This window comes from Lolium rigidum, chromosome 1, assembly GCF_022539505.1.
Source record: "Lolium rigidum isolate FL_2022 chromosome 1, APGP_CSIRO_Lrig_0.1, whole genome shotgun sequence".
Taxonomy (NCBI): domain Eukaryota; kingdom Viridiplantae; phylum Streptophyta; class Magnoliopsida; order Poales; family Poaceae; genus Lolium; species Lolium rigidum.
In genome coordinates, this window is record NC_061508.1 from 159622560 (window position 1) to 159642686 (window position 20127).

A 20127-nucleotide genomic window follows, 5' to 3' on the forward strand; every position below is an offset into this window, starting at 1 on the left:
ATCAATTGCCCGACTGTAATTTGTTCACCCAACACTTGTTATTGGAGAGTTACCACTAGTGTAGATAGCTGGGAACCCCGGTCCATCTTTCATCATCATATACTTGTTCTACATGTCATTGGAAGTAGTATCAACCGTCTTCTCGGTCCCATTGCTCTCATATTACTATTACTCAGCTCGCCGTGTTACTCGTTACTACTGCTCTCATATCATCGCTACTTTCACATCACCCCTGTTGCTAGTGCTTTTCCAGGTGCAGCTGAATTGACAACTCAGTTGTTAAGGCTTATAAGTATTCTTTATCTCCCCTTGTGTCGAATCAATAAATTGGGTTTTACTTCCCTCGAAGACTGTTGCGATCCCCTATACTTGTGGGTCATCAGGGTCCCATTTTGCAGCAGCGGTCTCAACGTTTCCAAGGCGGCAGGGGATCAAAGGAAAAATGAAGTAGCCAGAAATCTGGGGGTGAAAAAAAATCCAAGAAGAAAGATTTCAATTGGGCTGCATCTGGACATCTGGGCCTTCGAACTATCCTGCTTGGCCTTTTGACTCGTACAATTTCAGCCCACTCCAAAACAGGAAAGTTCCGAATTTTCTAAAAAAACAGGAAAGTCCTATGCTTCGCAAAGACAAAAAAACAAGGAGATTCAACATACAAGTTTTTTTATGTAAAAATAAAGATTTAATTATCCGTTTGATATAGCTCAGAGCGCAATACACTGTTTATTGTCTGCAAAATAATCAAGATATCATATGTTTGTTGTACGAGGAGGCTGACATCGGGGACCCATGAGCCAGCGAGCGTCGTCAACGTTTTAAAGGCGGCAGGGGATGGAAAGAAAAAATAAACCAAAAATATGTTGGTACAAAATCCAAGAAAAGAAACATTTTCGTTCTAAGAGGATGACATGCGGGACCCATGAGGCAGCAGCATCCTCAGCGTTTATTGTTCATAGAGGCTGACATGTGGGACCCGTGAGCCAGCAGCGTCCTCAACATTTTAAAGGCGGCAGGAGATCGAAAGAAAAAATTAGCCAAAAATCATTTGGTAAACAAAATCCAAGAAAAGAAACATTTACCGTTCTGAGAGGATGACATGCGGGACCCATGAGGCAGCAGCATCCTCAACGATTCCAAGGCGGCGAGGGATCAAAGGAAAAAAAGGAAATATCCCGAAATTAAATAGGGGTTCAAAATAAATCCATCAAAGGAAACTTTATTGTTCACAGAGGATGACATGTGGGATCGACACCGCCACTGCGTCGTCATCGTTTCAAAGGGGGCAGGAGATCAAAAGAAAAAGGCAAATAGCCGGAAATTAGGGGTCAAAAATAACTCCAAGAAAGGAAACTTTTATTGTTCGTAGAGGATGACATGCGGGACCCATGAGCCAGCAGCTTACTCAACGTTTCAAAGGCGGCATGAGATCGAAAGAAAAAGGCAAGTGGCAAAATATCGGGAGCCAAAGATAATCCAAGAAAAGAAACTTTATTGTACATAGAGGATGACATGCGGGTCCCAATTAGCAGCAGCGGTCTCAACGTTTCAAATGCGGCTTGAGATCAAAAGAAAAAGAAAGTTTATTGTACATAGAGGATGACATGCAGGTCCCATGAGTCAGCAGCTTACTCAACGTTTCCAAGGCGGCAGGGGATCAAAAGAAAAAGGAAATATCCAAAAATCAGAGGGTGAAAAAAAACCAAAGAAAATAAACTTTTATAGCACATAGAGGATGACATGCGGGTCCCATGAGCCAGCAGGTTCCTCAACGTTTCAAACGTGGCATGAGATCGAAAGAAAAAGGTAAGTGACCAAATATCAGGAGCCAAAAATAATTCAAGAAAAGAAACTTGAGTGTACATAGAGGATGACATGCGGGTCCCATTTAGCAACGAGCGGTATCACCGTTTGAGAGGCTGCACGGGATCGAAAGAAAAAGGCAAGTGACCAAATATCAGGAGCCAAAAATAATCCAAGAAAAGAAATTTTATTGTACATAGAGGATGACATGCGGGTCCCATGAGCCTACAGGGTCCTCAACGTGGCATGAGATCGAAAGAAAAATGCAAGTGACCAAATATCAGGAGCCAAAAATAATTCAAGAAAAGAAACTTGATTGTACATAGAGGATGACATGCGGGTCCCATTTAGCAGACAGCGGTATCACCGTTTGAGAGGCCGCACGAGATCGAAAGAAAAAGGCAAGTGACCAAATATGAGGTTCCAAAAAAAATCCTAGAAAAGAAAGTTTTATAGTACATAGAGGATGACATGCGGGTCCCATTTAGCAGCAGCGGTCTCACCGTTTGAGAGGTGGCAGGGGATAGAAAGAAAAAGGTAAGTGACCAAATATGAGGTGCCAAAAAAAATCCAAGAAAAGAAAGTTTTATAGTACATAGAGGATGACATGCGGGTCCCATTTAGCAGCAGCGGTATCACCGTTTGAGAGGCGGCAGGGGATCGAAAGAAAAAGGCAAGTGACCAAATTTGAGGTGCCAAAAAAAATCCAAGAAAAGAAAGTTTTATTGTACACAGAGGATGACATGCGGGTCCCATGAGCCTGCAGGTTCCTCAACGTTTCAAACGTGGCATGAGATCGCAAGAAAAAGGCAAGTGACCAAATATCAGGAGCCATGTGAGAATCTTTTAATGTTCATAGAGGATGACATGTGGGACCGACCTGCCAACAGCGTCCTCATCGTTTCAAAGGGGGCAGGAGATCAAAAGAAAAAGGGAAATATCCAGAAATTAGGGGTCAAAAATAACTCCAAAAAAGAAAACTTTTATTGTTCGTAGAGGATGACATGCGGGACCCATGAGCCAGCAGCTTACTCAACGTTTCAAAGGCGGCATGAGATCGAAAGAAAAAGGCAAGTGACAAAATATCAGGAGCCAAAGATAATCCAAGAAAAGAAACTTTATTGTACATAGAGGATGACATGCGGGTCCCATTTAGCAGCAGCGGTCTCAACGTTTCAAAGGCGGCATGAGATCGAAAGAAAAAGGCAAGTGACAAAATATCAGGAGCCAAAAATAGTTCAAGAAAAGAAAGTTTTATAGTACATAGAGGATGACATGCGGGTCCCATTTAGCAGCAGCGGTATCACCGTTTGAGAGGCGGCAAGGGATCAAAAGAAAAAGGAAGTAGCCAGAAATCAGGGGTCAAAAAAAATCCAAGAATAGAAAGAATTTTGGTTCATAGAGGATGACATGCGGGACCCATGATCCCGCATCGTAAACGGCTCGATCGGAGAGCGTTGAACGAGATGGCGCGATCGAGAAAAAAACAATGCCGAGAGGCTGCCATCTGGGCCCTACATCCCTCGGCGGTGCGGATTTGCGTTGACTCGGCCGGCGAACCCGAGAATTCGAGATGCACCACGTCCCGGGCCACCATACGCAACGTTTTGGCCGTTTTCGTCGGGCTAGGTGGCCTCAAAAACGAGAAAAAAAACTTTTTGACATGCACAACGGACAGACCCAAAATCGTCGGCCATGGTACACCAGCAACCACGGCGCGACTTCAACTTCGTCGGCCATGGCAACTTTTCTTGTAGTGCTCCCTACCTCTCCCGACCTCATCACCATGTCCAGCAGCTCGCCCATGATCCCAGGAGATCGCCTGTACTCGCCGTTGAACGAGTGGACGACGCCACGACCCGCCATGGTCGCGCCCAGTACGCTCCAGGTACGCCGCCAACGGCATGGGCGACGTCATCGTGCACGGACGCGCGCGACACGGCCACGCGGCGTTCGCCGTATCTCGCCGTACCCCGACCATATCCGCACGCCCTGGTACCTCTCTCGCCACGCGTAGCTCGCCGGACACGCCGTCGTCATCCCCTAGCACCTACGGTCGCCGGCGAGGACGAGACCACCCGTCACGGCCGCGACAGTACACGCATTGCCCCGACCATCGTACACCTCGCCTTAACTCGCCGCGGACGCTCATGGATTCGATGTACCCTCCCGATCGTCGCTGCGTCATCTCCTAGCGCTCTAGCTCGCCGGAGACGCCGCGCCCGCGACGAGCCGCACCATGCCCCGCAGCACCTCCTCAAGCCTATAAATACCGAGCTCCCTGGACAGAACCAAGCACACCACCATGACCACCATTCACCACCGCTTCGCCTCGCACCAGTAGCCACCCCAATCGTCGCCGGAGCTGCCTCAATTGAACGATCGGAGCCGCGGAAGCCGCGGTGAAATCGCCGACGATCCAGACCACCTCGAGCGACGCCGCTGCTACAGGCTGCCTCGCCGTCGTCCACAACTTCGTCACGCATACTGCCAACCCTAGCTGGAGCCACCGTAAGCCCTCCGACCCCCTACCTTGCCGCGGCAGTGACTTGATCTCGTCGGAGAAGACGACATCGCTCGTTCGTCCGATCGTGTTCTAATCCAACGCACCCCTTTGATTCATACCGTTTCGGGTTTTTAACTCACTGACGGGTGGCCCCCACGCTGTCAGCAAGCCCACGCGCACTGGATGCGTTACTGGGCCGATTTGCTGTAATTCAAACCATTTCGGCCCAAACTAGTTCCCGCCAGCCCGTTTAATTCAAATCTCGTTTAATAAATACAATTCAAATTCAATACTGGCTCCAACTTTGAAATTCCATAGAATCTGTTTGGCTTTGCCAAATTTAGCAAATTTTATGTTGTTGGAAAGCTATTGAAAAGTTCTACATCTTGCTACTGGTCTCACCTTGAGATCTGTTGTAGAAATAATGTGACAAAAAGATCAAGCCAGAGACTTTTGCACATTCAATTAAATCTTAAAAATCAACCAGAATAGATATTTGGTTAATTCCAACTCCAATAGCTCACATTTGACTTACACTAATTGTTTCTGCAAGAAAATGGTGTGGTCACTTTGCATGATCATGCCCTAGTTTAAATAATGGGCAATATGACTAGTTTACTTAAGTGATATTGTCCAAAACTATTATGCAAACCATATGAAGTATTTTACTTCATTTAAATCTTGTCTCAAGTGAATTCATGTGATGTTTGAACCCCTGGTCAAACACTCTTATATGAAATACTTGGAGATTTAAATCATTTGTAGAATTATTAAATGGTATGAGGTGGTCTACCTCATTTAAATCATTTTCTCAAATAATGATAATGAATGGTTGACTTAGGTCAACATAAGTTCATGTATTATTGTTTGAGAAATTAAATCTTAAGAAGATTTCAATGAGAGGAAATTATTCCTCAAGAACCCTATGGAAATTATCCATCACATATGAATGAGAGGAAATTATTTTCCTCAAGTCACACAACCAATGCACCTTAATTGAATTAATTGTGTGCTTAGCATAGTTTGTGTGAATGTATATGATGTTTGGAATAGCCATTGAATTAGTGAGTAATTATACTCGTATTCAAATTTAGACGCTAGCACCGGAGATTACCAGGAAGCGGAAGGATACTATCAAGAGGAGGAAGAAGAGAACCTTGAGAACTACCAAGGCAAGCTAATACTCTTGCAAAGTGCAAAGCTCCTTTGGAGCAAGGCACCATGATTCTTATCTTTCTTAACACAAGCCTATCCCAAGTTTTTACTATACAAGTTTTACTTGTTGATTTCAAAGAATTACTTGGATAAGTTAACTTGATTTAAGTAATTAAGAATATTAGGGTAGCAAAGTTAGTCCCAAGTTGGCCAAGCAAGATAACACCCCTCATGATTAGTTCTAGTGCTAAAATATTAAAACTTGACTACTCTAGATGGGAACTTGTGACTTTGAAAGGACTTTGAAACCTTGGAATGATAAGTCATTCCATTGAATGATATTTGAAGGTGAAAATGACCAAGAGAAGATGGTGAATTTTGATACAAAACTGATATTGGTTTGAATGCGATACCTTTCCAATATTGAGTACCCCCACAATACCTGATTATGGGTAGGGCTTAACTGGAAGTTTATGCATCTTAGTATGGGTTCCCTCTGAACACACATCATAGGGGTTATGCCGAGGCTGCCTCCGTTGTTGAGAAAAGATGTGAATTGAGGTGACTTGTAAGGCCAAGCCACGTGCGGTTCCCGGAGTTGACGAGTTGGTTTTCACTGGGAGGCCAAGCTCATGGGGAGAGGTGCTCATACTAGGGTTTGTAAGTGAAAGGTTATGGTTGATGATCCCCGTACTGTGTTACGATGACTCGGGGTTATCCCAACGGATGAAATCAAATGTTGTGGCACAAGTGTGCAACCTCTGCAGAGTGTAAACCTATTCGATAGCCGTGTCCACGGTTACGGACGGTTGGAAAGGCCATACAGTTTCCGGTGTCAGAGTTTTGAAAACATGGGTGAAGTGAATGATGACTTGGTGACTTGTTGAAATACAACCAATGTGTGGGAATGACACTAATGTTCCCACTTGAGTTAGTTAGCTCATGAATAAGTCGTTGCTCAAATACTTGTGAACTAAAATTGGCTTTATGCAAATTAAACTAGAGCTTAGCACCCTTACTAAAACTGTAGCACTTACATTAGTGTTAGTTTGCAAGTACTTAAAGTACTTATGGCTTTGTCCCTGGCTATTCAAATGGCCAGAGTATGAAGATGAACAGAACTACCAAGGAGATGACCAGCAGAACGCCTACGACAACTAGGAGTCTTCCGACGCCAAGCGTTGGCCTGTGGACTAGAGAGTCCCTTTATCTTTACGCTTCCGCTATGAACTTGTGTTTGTTCATTGATCAATAGATCAACTATTTGTGTAATATGCATCGTGTGATTCAAGTTGTAAGACAATATGGTTTGTAATAAATGATGACTATGATATTCGACTATTATGCCTTCCAACAACATTATCCTGGGATTGCGATGAATGACATAATAGGCATTCAGACTTAAAAATCTGGGTGTTGACAAGTTGGTATCAGAGCCATTGTTTGACCTTAGAAGACCCTAGTTAGAATGGACGCTCATAAAAACTTAACTTTGAAATCAAATGAAGAGAATATTTATGAAAATTTACTCGCATTCTTTCCTTTGAGACTTTTTCGAAATTTGAGGAATCATGCTCTTTATTATTCGAATCTACTTAAAAGTTTGCCACACTTATTCACTCTCTAACTTACTTATCCAATTCGCTTTCAGATGGAGCCGAATGAACCCATCAACGCGAAGTTCTATCAGCTTGGGAACGGTGGAAGCCTCGTTTTCGAGCACGACCTCACCGCTGTCTCGGCCTTCCTTGGGCGACTTCACCCTGAGTTCCACGGGATTCAGGTGAACGATCAGCCCGGTGGTGAGTTGCAGTGGATCATCACTGCATATCTGAGAGGCACGATCGAGTCTCCCAACTCGGAGAGGATCCTGTTCTCTTTCCGTGAGAGCAACTGGCTCGACGGACTTGCGAGAGCTCTTCAGGAGGCACTGGCACGCCTCTGTGGACAGAACGTGGTGCGCCTACTTGCGTCCCGCTTCGCTCACCTTGTGAGGCGTGATGCAGCAGGAGTGCCCATGGCGCTGCAGTCTCACCCTGAGTTGAGGCACCAGGCGGAGCACCTAGATTTCATGCTGTATCACACACAGCAGGATCTGGACAACGCTCGTGCATACGCCAACCAGACGCACCTCGCCCTGGCAACCCATGCCGACGCCATCAAGATGCTCTCAAGGGATCGCAAAAAGCTCCGCCTGCAGCGTGCCAAGAGGGACGCTACTATTGATCGCCTGCGCGCACAGATCGCATCACTGGAGGCCACCGTCAAGGCCCAGGAGGACCAGCTGAAGGAGATGGAGGAGGATGATGATGGTATTGACCTTCAGGGAGGAGATGCCTTCCTGAGCTACGACGACGACTTTGAGGAGGATGAGTTCACTGAGGAGGAGGACTACGCGTTTCTGGAGCCGGGACCTGATGACGTCGTTCCGATTGACGTTGAGGACGAGGGTAGCTGCACTTGAGCACTTATGTAGGTGTGAGTTGTATCCCGTCCGTTGTATCGTAGCATGTGACATGGTTCTTCAAACCATGCAAGGAGATGGGTGTTAGCTTGTAATGTGTTATGTTGAATGAATGAATGAATGAATGAATGTGTGTTGTTATCAAAAGCATTCAAGTGTTAAAGTTTTTTTTGAACTTATCCAAAATAAACCATAGAATTTTCCCTCTTATCTTATGATCTTCTGTACATCCAGATGGCCCCTCCCAATCGCAACAACAACGAGGCCATGATGCAACTGCTGCAAACCCTGCTGGCAGACCGGGAGACTGAAAGAGCTGAACGTCAGGCCAACATAGCAGCACTGCAAAACCTGGCGAACCAAGGCCATGGGAATCATGATCACCCCGGTTCGAAGCTCAAGAACTTTCAGAACACCAACCCTCCGGTGTTCAGCAAGACGGAGGAACCCCTCGATGCCGATGACTGGCTTCAGACCATGGAGAACAACTTGGAGGTAGCTGGAGTGGAAGCCAACGAGATGGTCCTGTTTGCAACCCATTACCTCGCCTGGACCAGCCCGAGCCTGGTGGACTAGCACCCGTGCCATGAACGGGGGTCGGTTCATGACTTGGGCAGATTTCAAGCTCAAGTTCAGCAAGTACCATGTACCCCGGGTCTTATCAAGAAGATGAGGGATGAATTCCGTGAACTGAAGCAAGGTCGCATGACGGTGGTAGAATACCGCGATAGGTTCCTTACCTCGTCAAGGTACGCCCCCGATGAGACCGACACCACCGAGAAGAGGCGAGGAGAGATTCCTGAACGGACCGCATGATGAGATGCAGACTGTCCTCGTCAACATCCCCTTCGCCGACCTTGAAGCCCTTGTTGACTCCGCCATCCAGATGGAGGGCAAGCTGAACCAAGCCAATGAGAACCACAAACGTCGCATGATGCACCAGAGTGGGCCTAGCAATGCCCTGAAGTATCGCCCCAGCTCAAGCGGAGGTTTCACTCCGAGAAACAACAACAAGCCCCCTATGCAGAACTCGCGCCCCGGTTATCAGAACCGGAGTGGAGGAAACTCCAGGCCAGGAGGCCACAACAACAACAACAACAATAACAACTTCAACCGCGCTTCGCCCAGAGCTCCCAACCCCAACAACAACAACGCCAACACTGCCCCCAGAACCGGAAGCAAAGCCGTCCCCGTCGCCCCCAAGGACAAGTCTACTATCACCTGCTATGAGTGCAGAGTGGTGGGACACTACTCCAACGAGTGTCCCAAGAGGCTCGCCAAGCTCGCCGGAAACACCGCTGCACCTCGCTCGGCGGCAACGCCGCGTCTCCACCGGCAAGAAGTTCGCCCCCAACAATCCCAACAACCGCAACGGCCGCCTCTTCCACATGAACGCCGAAGAAGCCCAGGAAGCACCGGATGTTGTACTCTGGGTATGTTTTCCGTCAACTCGGTACCGCCGGAGTATTGTTTGATTCCGAGCATCTCATTCTTTTGTCACGGAAGATTTTGCATCCACAAGTAAAATTCAACCTATCAGCCTGAAGCATGTCATGATAGTTCAAATTCCCGGATCAACCACCAAAGCCAGAAAATTTTGCAAAAATGTACCCATCATTATACATGAAGTAGAGTTCTTGGCCAATCTAATTATTCTGGGAACCAAAGGTTTGGAAGTAGTACTGGGAATGGATTGGATGGCCAAACACCATGGATTGATTGACTGTGCTAAGAAAGCCATCACCATGACCAGTAGCACCGGTGTCATCGTAGAACATGTATCTGAAGACTACCCAGAAAATTCACCTGCAACCAGAGTGTAGCCAAGCCAACCCTGGATCAGATCAGGGTCGTCCGTCGATACCCTGATGTGTTTCCTGATGGTCTACCCGGTATGCCCCCAGATCGGGATATCGAGTTTATCATCGAGTTAATCCCTGGAACAGGACCTATAGCCCAGAGAGCCTATAGCATGAACCCCGCAGAACTAGTGGAACTGAAGAAACAACTGGATGAATTACTAGCTAAAGGTCTGATTCGACCGAGTGCGTCGCCTTGGAGATCTCTAGTTTTGTTTGTGGATAAAAAGGACGGTGCCAGTCGTTTATGTACGGATTATCATAAGCTTAACGATGTCACCATCAAAAACAAATACCCCTTGCCAAAGATAGAAGACCTGTTTGACCAACTGACCGGTGCCATAGTATTCTCGAAGATCGATCTTAGGACTAGATACCATCAACTGAAGATTCGTGCATCGGATATCCCCAAAACTGCCTTTACCACTAGATATGGATTGTACGAGTACAATGTCATGTCATTTGGACTGACCAATGCACCCGCATACTTCATGAACCTCATGAACAAGATCTTCATGAACTTCCTAGATAAGTTTGTCGTTGTGTTCATCGATGACATACTGATCTACTCCAAGTCTGAAGAAGAACATGAGCAACACCTGGAAGCTGTCTTAGATACCCTGCGGGAGCATCAGTTGTATGCTAAGTTCAGCAAGTGTGAATTCTGGCTGAAGGAAGTAGGATTCCTGGGACATATCTTGTCTGCAGGAGGAATTGCCGTAGATCCCGCCAAAATCAAGACTGTTGCAGAATGGAAAGCCCCAACAACCCAGACCGAGGTCCGCGCTTTTCTTGGATTAGCCGGATATTACCGCAGATTTGTCGAGGTATTCTCAAGCATCGCTCGACCAATGACCCAACTGCTGAAGAAGGATAAGAAGTTTGAATGGACTGACAAATGTGAAGAGAGTTTCCAACAACTCAAGAGTAGACTGACATCAGCCCCAATCCTGATCATGCCGGACATCACCAAGCCATTTGACGTCTATTGTGAAGCCTCCAAGATTGGTCTTGGATGCGTGTTGATGCAAGAAGGCAAGGTGATATCTTATCTGTCTAGGCAACTGAAGCAGCATGAGCAGAACTATCCAACCCATGACCTCGAGCTTGCAGCTGTAGTTTTAGCACTGAAGGTATGGCGTCATTACCTCATGGGCAATCGCTGCGAGATCTATTCGGATCACAAGAGCCTGAAGTACATCTTCACCCAGAAGGAGCTGAATATGAGGCTGAGAAGATGGTTAGAGTTAATCAAGGATTATGATATGGAAATTCACTACCACCCCGGCAAGGCCAATGTGGTAGCAGATGCGCTGAGTAGACTGACGTGTCAGTTAAACTCCATGATAGCGGAAGAACAACCTAGCCTCTACCAAGAATTTGAGCAGTTCAGAATGGAACTAGTTAGTGAAGGATTCCTAGCCAGCATAGAGCTTCAGCCCACTTTGATTGGTCAGATTAAGGAAGCACAGAAGGAAAATACCAACATCGAAGGAATCAAGAAACAGATAGTTGCAGGGAAAGCACCGGGATTCACCGTAGATGAAGCCGGAGTTCTTTGGTACAAAGGACGTCTCTGCGTACCATTGGACTCAGACTTGAAGCAAGTCATTCTGCAAGAAGCCCATGACACCCTTTACTCAATTCACCCCGGAGGTACCAAGATGTATCAAGACTTGAATGAACAATTCTGGTGGCATGGAATGAAGAGAGAGATCGGAAGCTACATCGCCAAGTGTGATATCTGTCAGAGAGTCAAGGCGGAACATCAGCGACCCGCAGGACTGCTGCAACCCCTACAGATCCCAGAATGGAAGTGGGATTCGGTAGGAATGGACTTTATCACAGGTTTGCCCAAATCCAGCAAAGGCAATGATTCTATATGGGTAGTGGTTGATAGATTGACCAAGGTAGCTCATTTCATCGCCGTCAAGACCACCTACCAAGGCCCGAAGTTAGCTGAACTGTACATCTCCAGAATAGTCGCCCTGCACGGAACCCCAAAATCGATAGTGTCAGATAGAGGATCACAATTCACCTCAAGATTCTGGCAGAAAGTGCACGAAGGACTAGGAACCCGTCTGAATTTCAGCACCGCCTATCACCCGCAGACCGATGGACAGACGGAAAGAGTCAACCAGATACTGGAGGACATGCTGAGAGCATGTGTACTGGAGTACGGATCCAAGTGGGAAGACTGCTTGCCTTATGCAGAATTCTCTTACAACAATAGCTACCAAGCCAGCTTACAGATGGCCCCCTTTGAAGCTTTGTACGGAAGGAAGTGTCGTACCCCCCTGAACTGGTCGGAAGTCGGAGAAAGCCAAGTCTTTGGACCTGATGTTCTTCGTGAAGCCGAAGAGAAAGTGCACAAGATCCGCGAGTACCTCAAGACGAGCGCAATCAAGGCGGAAGAGCTACGCCGACAAGAGACGCCGAGAGATGACCTTCGAGATTGGAGATTTTGTCTATCTCAAGGTATCCCCCCTGAAAGGAATGCAGAGATTTCAGCTGAAAGGAAAGCTTGCACCCCGATATGTCGGACCCTTCAAAGTTCTCAGTCGCCGAGGCGAAGTATCCTATCAACTGGAGTTACCTGAAGAAATGTCGGCTGTGCACGACGTGTTTCACATCTCACTCCTCCGGAAGTGCCTTGAAGTCCCCGAGAAGACCGAAGTGTTCAAGAACATCGATCACCGATCGGTGGACATCAACCAGGACCTGACATACCGCGAAGTGCCGATTCGCATCCTAGAGGAAGCTTACAGAACTACTCGCACCCGAAGCATCAAGTTCCTGAAGATACAGTGGAGCAACCATACTGAAGATGAAGCCACTTGGGAGCGGGAGGAAGACATGAAGAAAGAATACCCAGATCTCTTTAGCACCTAATTTTCTTTAAGATCTCGGGACGAGATGTTTTGTAAGGGGGAAGGGTTTGTAACATCCCAAATTTCAATAAAAGAGAGAAGCAAAGTTTCAGAGATCCAAAATTCAGAACAAACAAAAACTTTTTAATTGCATATAGTACCCTGCATAGGACTTGTGCATTTTGAGTGATATGCCATGATGATTGCTTTATTGCTTATGTGATGAACTCTAAAACCCTAAAGTGATCAAGTGAAGATCACCAACCAAATAAATCAAAAGGAGAAAGAAATCAAATAAGAGGAAAACCCTAAAAACCCTAACATATGGCTTATGCCATTTTTGCAAATTTTGACCCTAGACCCATTTGACTTCACCATTACTTGTAATATGCTATTAGATGGTTATTACAACCTTGGAGAATCAAAGAAATACCTTTTGAATCAAATTCAAAATAAATTCTTAGCTCACATAGGATAATGGTCACTTTTGACTTTTATAGTCTGGTCACCACTTTGGGCCTCTAGTTTTCAAGATTTCTAAACCAAACAAATCCTATTCTTTGCATGTCATCCAAGTACTCAACAAGATGAACAACTTCTGTAAAGACCATCACACCAAATTCTCCTTGGATCAAAAGTTAGAGGCAATCAAAGAGAGGACTTTGAAACAATGGCAAGATTCCCAATTTCCAAATTTTGATCAAACCAAGCCTTGTCTTGACCACCACTGGACCTAACCATGATCTCTTGACCCAACTACACTTAGCCCATGCAAGGAAACCACTTGGACACGACCAAAACCTGGCTAGCCATGGCCATGCCGGCCACGTTCACCTCGACGCACCACCCCTCTCTCCCTACCTCTCCCGACCTCGCCACCATGTCCAGCAGCTCGCCCATGATCCCAAGAGATCGCATGTACTTGCCGTTGAACGAGAGGACGACGCCACGACCCGCCATGGTCGCGCCCAGTACGCTCCAGGTACGCCGCCAACGGCATGGGCGACGTCACCGTGCACGGACGCGCGCGACACGGCCACGCGGCGTTCGCCGTATCTCGCCGTACCCCGACCATATCCGCGCGCCCTGGTACCTCTCTCGCCACGCGTAGCTCGCCGGACACGCCGTCGTCATCCCCTAGCACCTACGGTCGCCGGCGAGGACGAGACCACCCGTCACGGCCGCGACAGTACACGCATGGCCCCGACCATCGTACGCCTCGCCTTAACTCGCCGCGGACGCTCATGGATTCGCTGTACCCTCCCGATCGTCGCTGCATCATCGCCTAGCGCTCTAGCTCGCCGGAGACGCCGCGCCTGCGACGACCCGCACCATGCCCCGCAGCACCTCCTCAAGCCTATAAATACCGAGCTCCCTGGACAGAACCAAGCACACCACCATGACCACCATTCACCACCGCTTCGCCTCGCACCAGTAGCCACCCCAATCGTCGCCGGAGCTGCTTCAATTGAACGATCGGAGCCGCGGAAGCCGCGGTGAAATCGCTGACGATCCAGACCACCTCGAGCGAAGCCGCTGCTACAGGCTGCCTCGCCGTCGTCCACAACTTCGTCACGCATACTGCCAACCCTAGCTGGAGCCACCGTAAGCCCTCCGACCCCCCTACCTCGCCGCGGCAGTGACTTGATCTCGTCGGAGAAGACGACGTCGCTCGTCCGTCCGATCGTGTTCTAATCCAACGCACCCCTTTGATTCATACCGTTTCGGGTTTTTAACTCGCTGACAGGTGGCCCCCACGCTGTCAGCAAGCCCACGCGCACTGGATGCGTTACTGGGCCGATTTTCTGTAATTCAAACCATTTCGGCCCAAACTAGTTCCCGCCAGCCCGTTTAATTCAAATCTCGTTTAATAAATACAATTCAAATTCAATACTGGCTCCAACTTTGAAATTCCATAGAATCTTCTTGGCTTGGACAAATTTAACAAATTTTATGTTGTTGGAAAGCTATTGAAAAGTTCTACAACTTGCCACTGGTCTCACCTTGAGATCTGTTGTATAAATAATGTTACAAAAAGATCAAGCCAGAGACTTTTGCACATTCAATTAAATCTTAAAAATCAACCAGAATAGATATTTGGTTAATTCCAACTCCAATAGCTCACATTTGACTTACACTAATCGTTTCTGCAAGAAAATGGTGTGGTCACTTTGCATGATCATGCCCTAGTTTAAATAATGGGCAATATGACTAGTTTACTTAAGTGATATTGTCCAAAACTATTATGCAAACCATATGAAGTATTTTACTTCATTTAAATCTTGTCTCAAGTGAATTCATGTGATGTTTGAACCTCTGGTCAAACACTCTTATATGAAATACTTGGAGATTTAAATCATTTGTAGAATTATTAAATGGTATGAGGTGGTCTACCTCATTTAAATCATTTTCTCAAATAATGATAATGAATGGTTGACTAGGTCAACATAAGTTCATGTATTATTGTTTGAGAAATTAAATCTTAAGAAGATTTCAATGAGAGGAAATTATTCCTCAAGAACCCTATGGAAATTATCCATCACATATGAATGAGAGGAAATTATTTTCCTCAAGTCACACAACCAATGCACCTTAATTGAATTAATTGTGTGCTTAGCATAGTTTGTGTGAATGTATATGATGTTTGGAATAGCCATTGAATTAGTGAGTAATTATACTCGTATTCAAATTTAGACGCTAGCACCGGAGATTACCAGGAAGCGGAAGGATACTATCAAGAGGAGGAAGAAGAGAACCTTGAGAACTACCAAGGCAAGCTAATACTCTTGCAAAGTGCAAAGCTCCTTTGGATCAAGGCACCATGATTCTTATCTTTCTTAACACAAGCCTATCCCAAGTTTTTACTATACAAGTTTTACTTGTTGATTTCAAAGAATTACTTGGATAAGTTAACTTGATTTAAGTAATTAAGAATATTAGGGTAGCAAAGTTAGTCCCAAGTTGGCCAAGCAAGATAGCACCCCTCATGATTAGTGCTAGTGCTAAAATATTAAAACTTGACTACTCTAGATGGGAACTTGTGACTTTGAAAGGACTTTGAAACCTTGGAATGATAAGTCATTCCATTGAATGATATTTGAAGGTGAAAATGACCAAGAGAAGATGGTGAATTTTGATTCAAAGCGATATTGGTTTGAATGCGATACCTTTCCAATATTGAGTACCCCCACAATACCCGATTATGGGTAGGGCTTAAGCTGGAAGTTTATGCATCTTAGTATGGGTTCCCTCCGAACACACATCATAGGGGTTATGCCTGAGGCTGCCTCCGTTGTTGAGAAAAGATGTGAATTGAGGTGACTTGTAAGGCCAAGCCCCGTGCGGTTCCCGGGTTGACGATTGGTTTTCACCTGGGAGGCCAAGCTCATGGGGAGAGGTGCTCATACTAGGGTTTGTAAGTGAAAGGTTATGGTTGATGATCCGCGTACTGTGTTACGATGACTCGGGGTTATCCCGACGGATGAAATCAAATGTTGTGGCACAAGTGTGCAACCTCTGCAGAGTGTAAACCTATTTGAATAGCCGTGTCCACGGTTACGGATGGTTGGAAAGGCCATACAGTTTCCGGTGTCAGAGTTTTGAAAACATGGGTGAAGTGAATGATGACTTGGTGACTTGTTGAAATACAACCAATGTGTGGGAATGACACTAATGTTCCCACTTGAGTTAGTTAGCTCATGAATAAGTCGTTGCTCAAATACTTGTGAACTAAAATTGGCTTTATGCAAATTAAACTAGAGCTTAGCACCCTTACTAAAACTGTAGCACTTACATTAGTGTTAGTTTGCAAGTACTTAAAGTACTTACGGCTTTGTCCCTGGCTATTCAAATGGCCAGAGTATGAAGGATGAACAGAACTACCAAGGAGATGACCAGCAGAACGCCTACGACAACTAGGAGTCTTCCGACGTCAAGCATTGGCCTGTGGACTAGAGAGTCCCTTTATCTTTACGCTTCCGCTATGAACTTGTGTTTGTTCGTTGATCAATAGATCAACTATTTGTGTAATATGGATCATGTGATTCAAGTTGTAAGACAATATGGTTTGTAATAAATGATGACTATGATATTCGACTATTATGCCTCGCAACAACATTATCCTGGGATTGCGATGAATGACATAATAGGCATTCAGACTTAAAAATCCGGGTGTTGACACACCTAAACTTGGATCCAATAGCGCGACCAATCAAACAATCTTTGCGGCGCTTTTCGGAACCAATCCGCAAAGCTATGCTGTCAGAGATCGATCGACTGAGAGAAGCTGGTTTCATCAAGGAGCTGCATACAGAGGCCACGTGGGTCGGAAACCCAGTGTTGGTCCCGAAGAAAAACACTAAAGTCCTTCGCATGTGTGTCGACTTTACGTGTCTCAACAAACATTGTCCAAAGGATCACTTTCCCCTCCCGAGGATCGATCAAATTATCGACTCCACGACAGGATGTGAACGTCTTTCCTTTCTGGATGCCTACTCTGGTTATAACCAGATCAGATTGAAAGAAGAGGACGAGGTCAAAACAGCGTTCATCACGCCTTACGGCGTGTTTTGCTATAGAACAATGCCTTTTGGTTTGAAAAACGCGGGAGCAACATATCAGCGGATGATGCAGAAATGCTTAGCAACACAGATTGGGAAAAACGTACAAGTGTACATTGATGATATCGTCATAACATCAAAAAAGGGGGCAACATTAATCGAGGACTTGAAGGAAACTTTCGACAACCTCGACAAATTTTGTCTCAAGTTGAATCCAACCAAGTGTTCTTTCGGCGTCCCTGCAGGAGAACTTCTCGGGTTCCTAGTCTCAGCAAGAGGGATCGAAGCTAATCCCGAGAAAATCCAAGCTATCGTAACAATGAGGAAGCCAACAAAGTTGAAAGAAATACAACAGCTAACTGGGCGAGTCGCAGCTTTAAGCAGATTCGTCGCCAGGCTGGGAGAAAAGGCATTACCGTTCTACGCCCTAATCAAGCAAGGAGATAAGTTCCAGTCGAACGAAGAGGCCGATAGAGCTTTTGAGGATCTTAAACGCGCAATCTCGACACCCCCAATCTTGGTGGCGCCAAAAGAGAAGGAACCCCTCCTGCTATACATTGCGGCTACACCCCAGGTGGTCAGCACGGCGCTAGTTGTCGAAAGAGAAGAAGAAGGGAAACTCCATGGAGTGCAGAGGCCAGTATATTTCATTAGCGAAGTATTACCGCCTTCAAAACAGAGGTACCCGCACTATCAAAAACTAGCATATGGAGTATTCACAACCGCAAGAAAATTGCGGCACTATTTTTCGGCGCATCCGATAATAGTGGTCAATGAGGCGCCTTTATCCAATATACTCAACAATCCAGAAGCTACAGGCCGTGTCTCCCTTTGGGGAATAGAACTTTCTCCTCGGGACATCACGTATGAAAAAAGAAAGGCAATAAAGTCGCAAATTCTACCAGACTTCGTCGCAGAGTGATGGAGTTGCAAAACATAGGACTTCCGGATTTATCGAGAACCTGGACTATGAACTTTGACGGGTCCAAATGGTTAGAAGGAGCTGGAGCAGGCGTGATACTCATATCACCTGAAGGCGACAAATTGAAATATGTCTTACGGATGACGTTCCCAAACGCATCTAACAATCAGGCATAATATGAAGCTCTTATACATGGGATGAAGATGGCGAAAGCCTGCGGCGCAACTCGATAAAAAATATTTGGCGACTCACAATTGGTGGCTCAGCAAGTTATGAACCAATGTGATGCAGTCAATGATAGCATGGTGGCGTACAAAGAAATGTATAACGAGCTAGAGAAGCTGTTTGATGGATGCGAGGTAAATCACATCAGTTGGTTGAGCAATGATGAAGCCGACGTTCTTGCAAACATCGGATCGCAGTGCCTTGCAATCCCTCCAGGCGTGTTTTGGGAGGAGATAACAGAAAGATCCACAAAGCCGAAGAAATCAACAAAGAAGGAGAAGAACGAGAAACCCTCGGGGGCTGCGAAAGAAACATCGGAAGAAGAAGAAGAGGAACAGGATCTAGTAATGATGGTGCAAATCCCATGGATGCAGGCGTACATATCATATATCCTAAGGAAAACAATACCCGACAATCCAGTTGAAGCAAGGCGAGTTATCAGACGATCCAAAGCTTTCACGGTGGTTAAAGGGGAGTTGTACAAACGAAGTATTTCGGGTGTGTTACAAAGGTGCGTCACACCCGAAGAAGGAAGGATAATTCTGAAGGACGTGCACGAAGGAGTATGTGGTCATCACGCAAGCAGTCGAGCTATTGCAGCGAAAGTTTTTCGAGCTGGATTTTACTGGTTGACAGCAATTGAGGACGCGAAAGAGATAGTGCGCACTTGCGACGCGTGCCAGAGATTTGCCGCAAAACCTCACTCTCCGGCAGCGGAATTGATGCCCATACCCTTATCTTGGCCCTTTGCTCAGTGGGGTCTCGATATGGTGGGAAAGTTACACAAAGCTTCGCCAGGAGGATACGGGTATATGCTCGTCGCGGTCGACAAATTTACCAAGTGGATAGAAGCAAAATCGATAAATTCACCGGATGCAGCGTCAACAATAAAATTCGTGAAGAGCATTGTTTTTCGGTTTGGAGTACCTCATAGCATCGTCACGGACAACGGCAGTAACTTCACATCCAAGGAATTCAAGGCGTACTGTGCAGAGGTAGGCATCAAATTGCACTTCGCGTCAGTTGCGTATCCTCAAACCAATGGCCAAATCGAGAAAGCCAATGGTATCATCTGCAATGGTATCAAGAAACGTTTGTTAGGGCCATTGGAAAAAGCTCGACATACTTGGCCAGAGGAGCTGCCGAGTGTGTTATGGAGCATCCGAACAACACCAAATACAGCGACACGAGAGACTCCGTTCTTCCTGGTCCATGGAGCAGAGGCGATCGCCGATAGAAATAGAGCACGACTCTCCCAGAGTCACGGAGTACAATGAAGAAGTTTCCAGGAGAGCATTGGAAGACGACGTCGACGCACTTGACGAAGCTCGAGACGAAGTATTGGCAAGGGTAACTAAATATCTGCAGGACCTGAAAAACTACCATAGTCGACGTTTGCAACCAAGATCCTTTCAGGTTGGAGACCTAGTTTTGCGACTCAATAAAGAGCGTACTGAAAAACTCGAGTCGCCATGGCTTGGCCCTTACGTCGTCACAGAAGTCATCGAAGGAGGAGCGTACAGGATCAAGGACAAGAAGACAGGGAATCCCGAGAAGAACCCCTGGAACTTGACACAGCTAAGGCGTTTTTACGCTTAGTGTCGAAATATAGTCCTCCTTGTAAAAATACAATGTACTGAAACGCCCGCGAGTTTTCAGACGCACTCTTTTCCTTTTTCGGGGCACCGAGTGGGGCCGAGAAAGGTTTTTAATTAGGCGGGCTCGCGGTGCTGCAATATAATAAAGATAGTGGAAATATATTTTTTT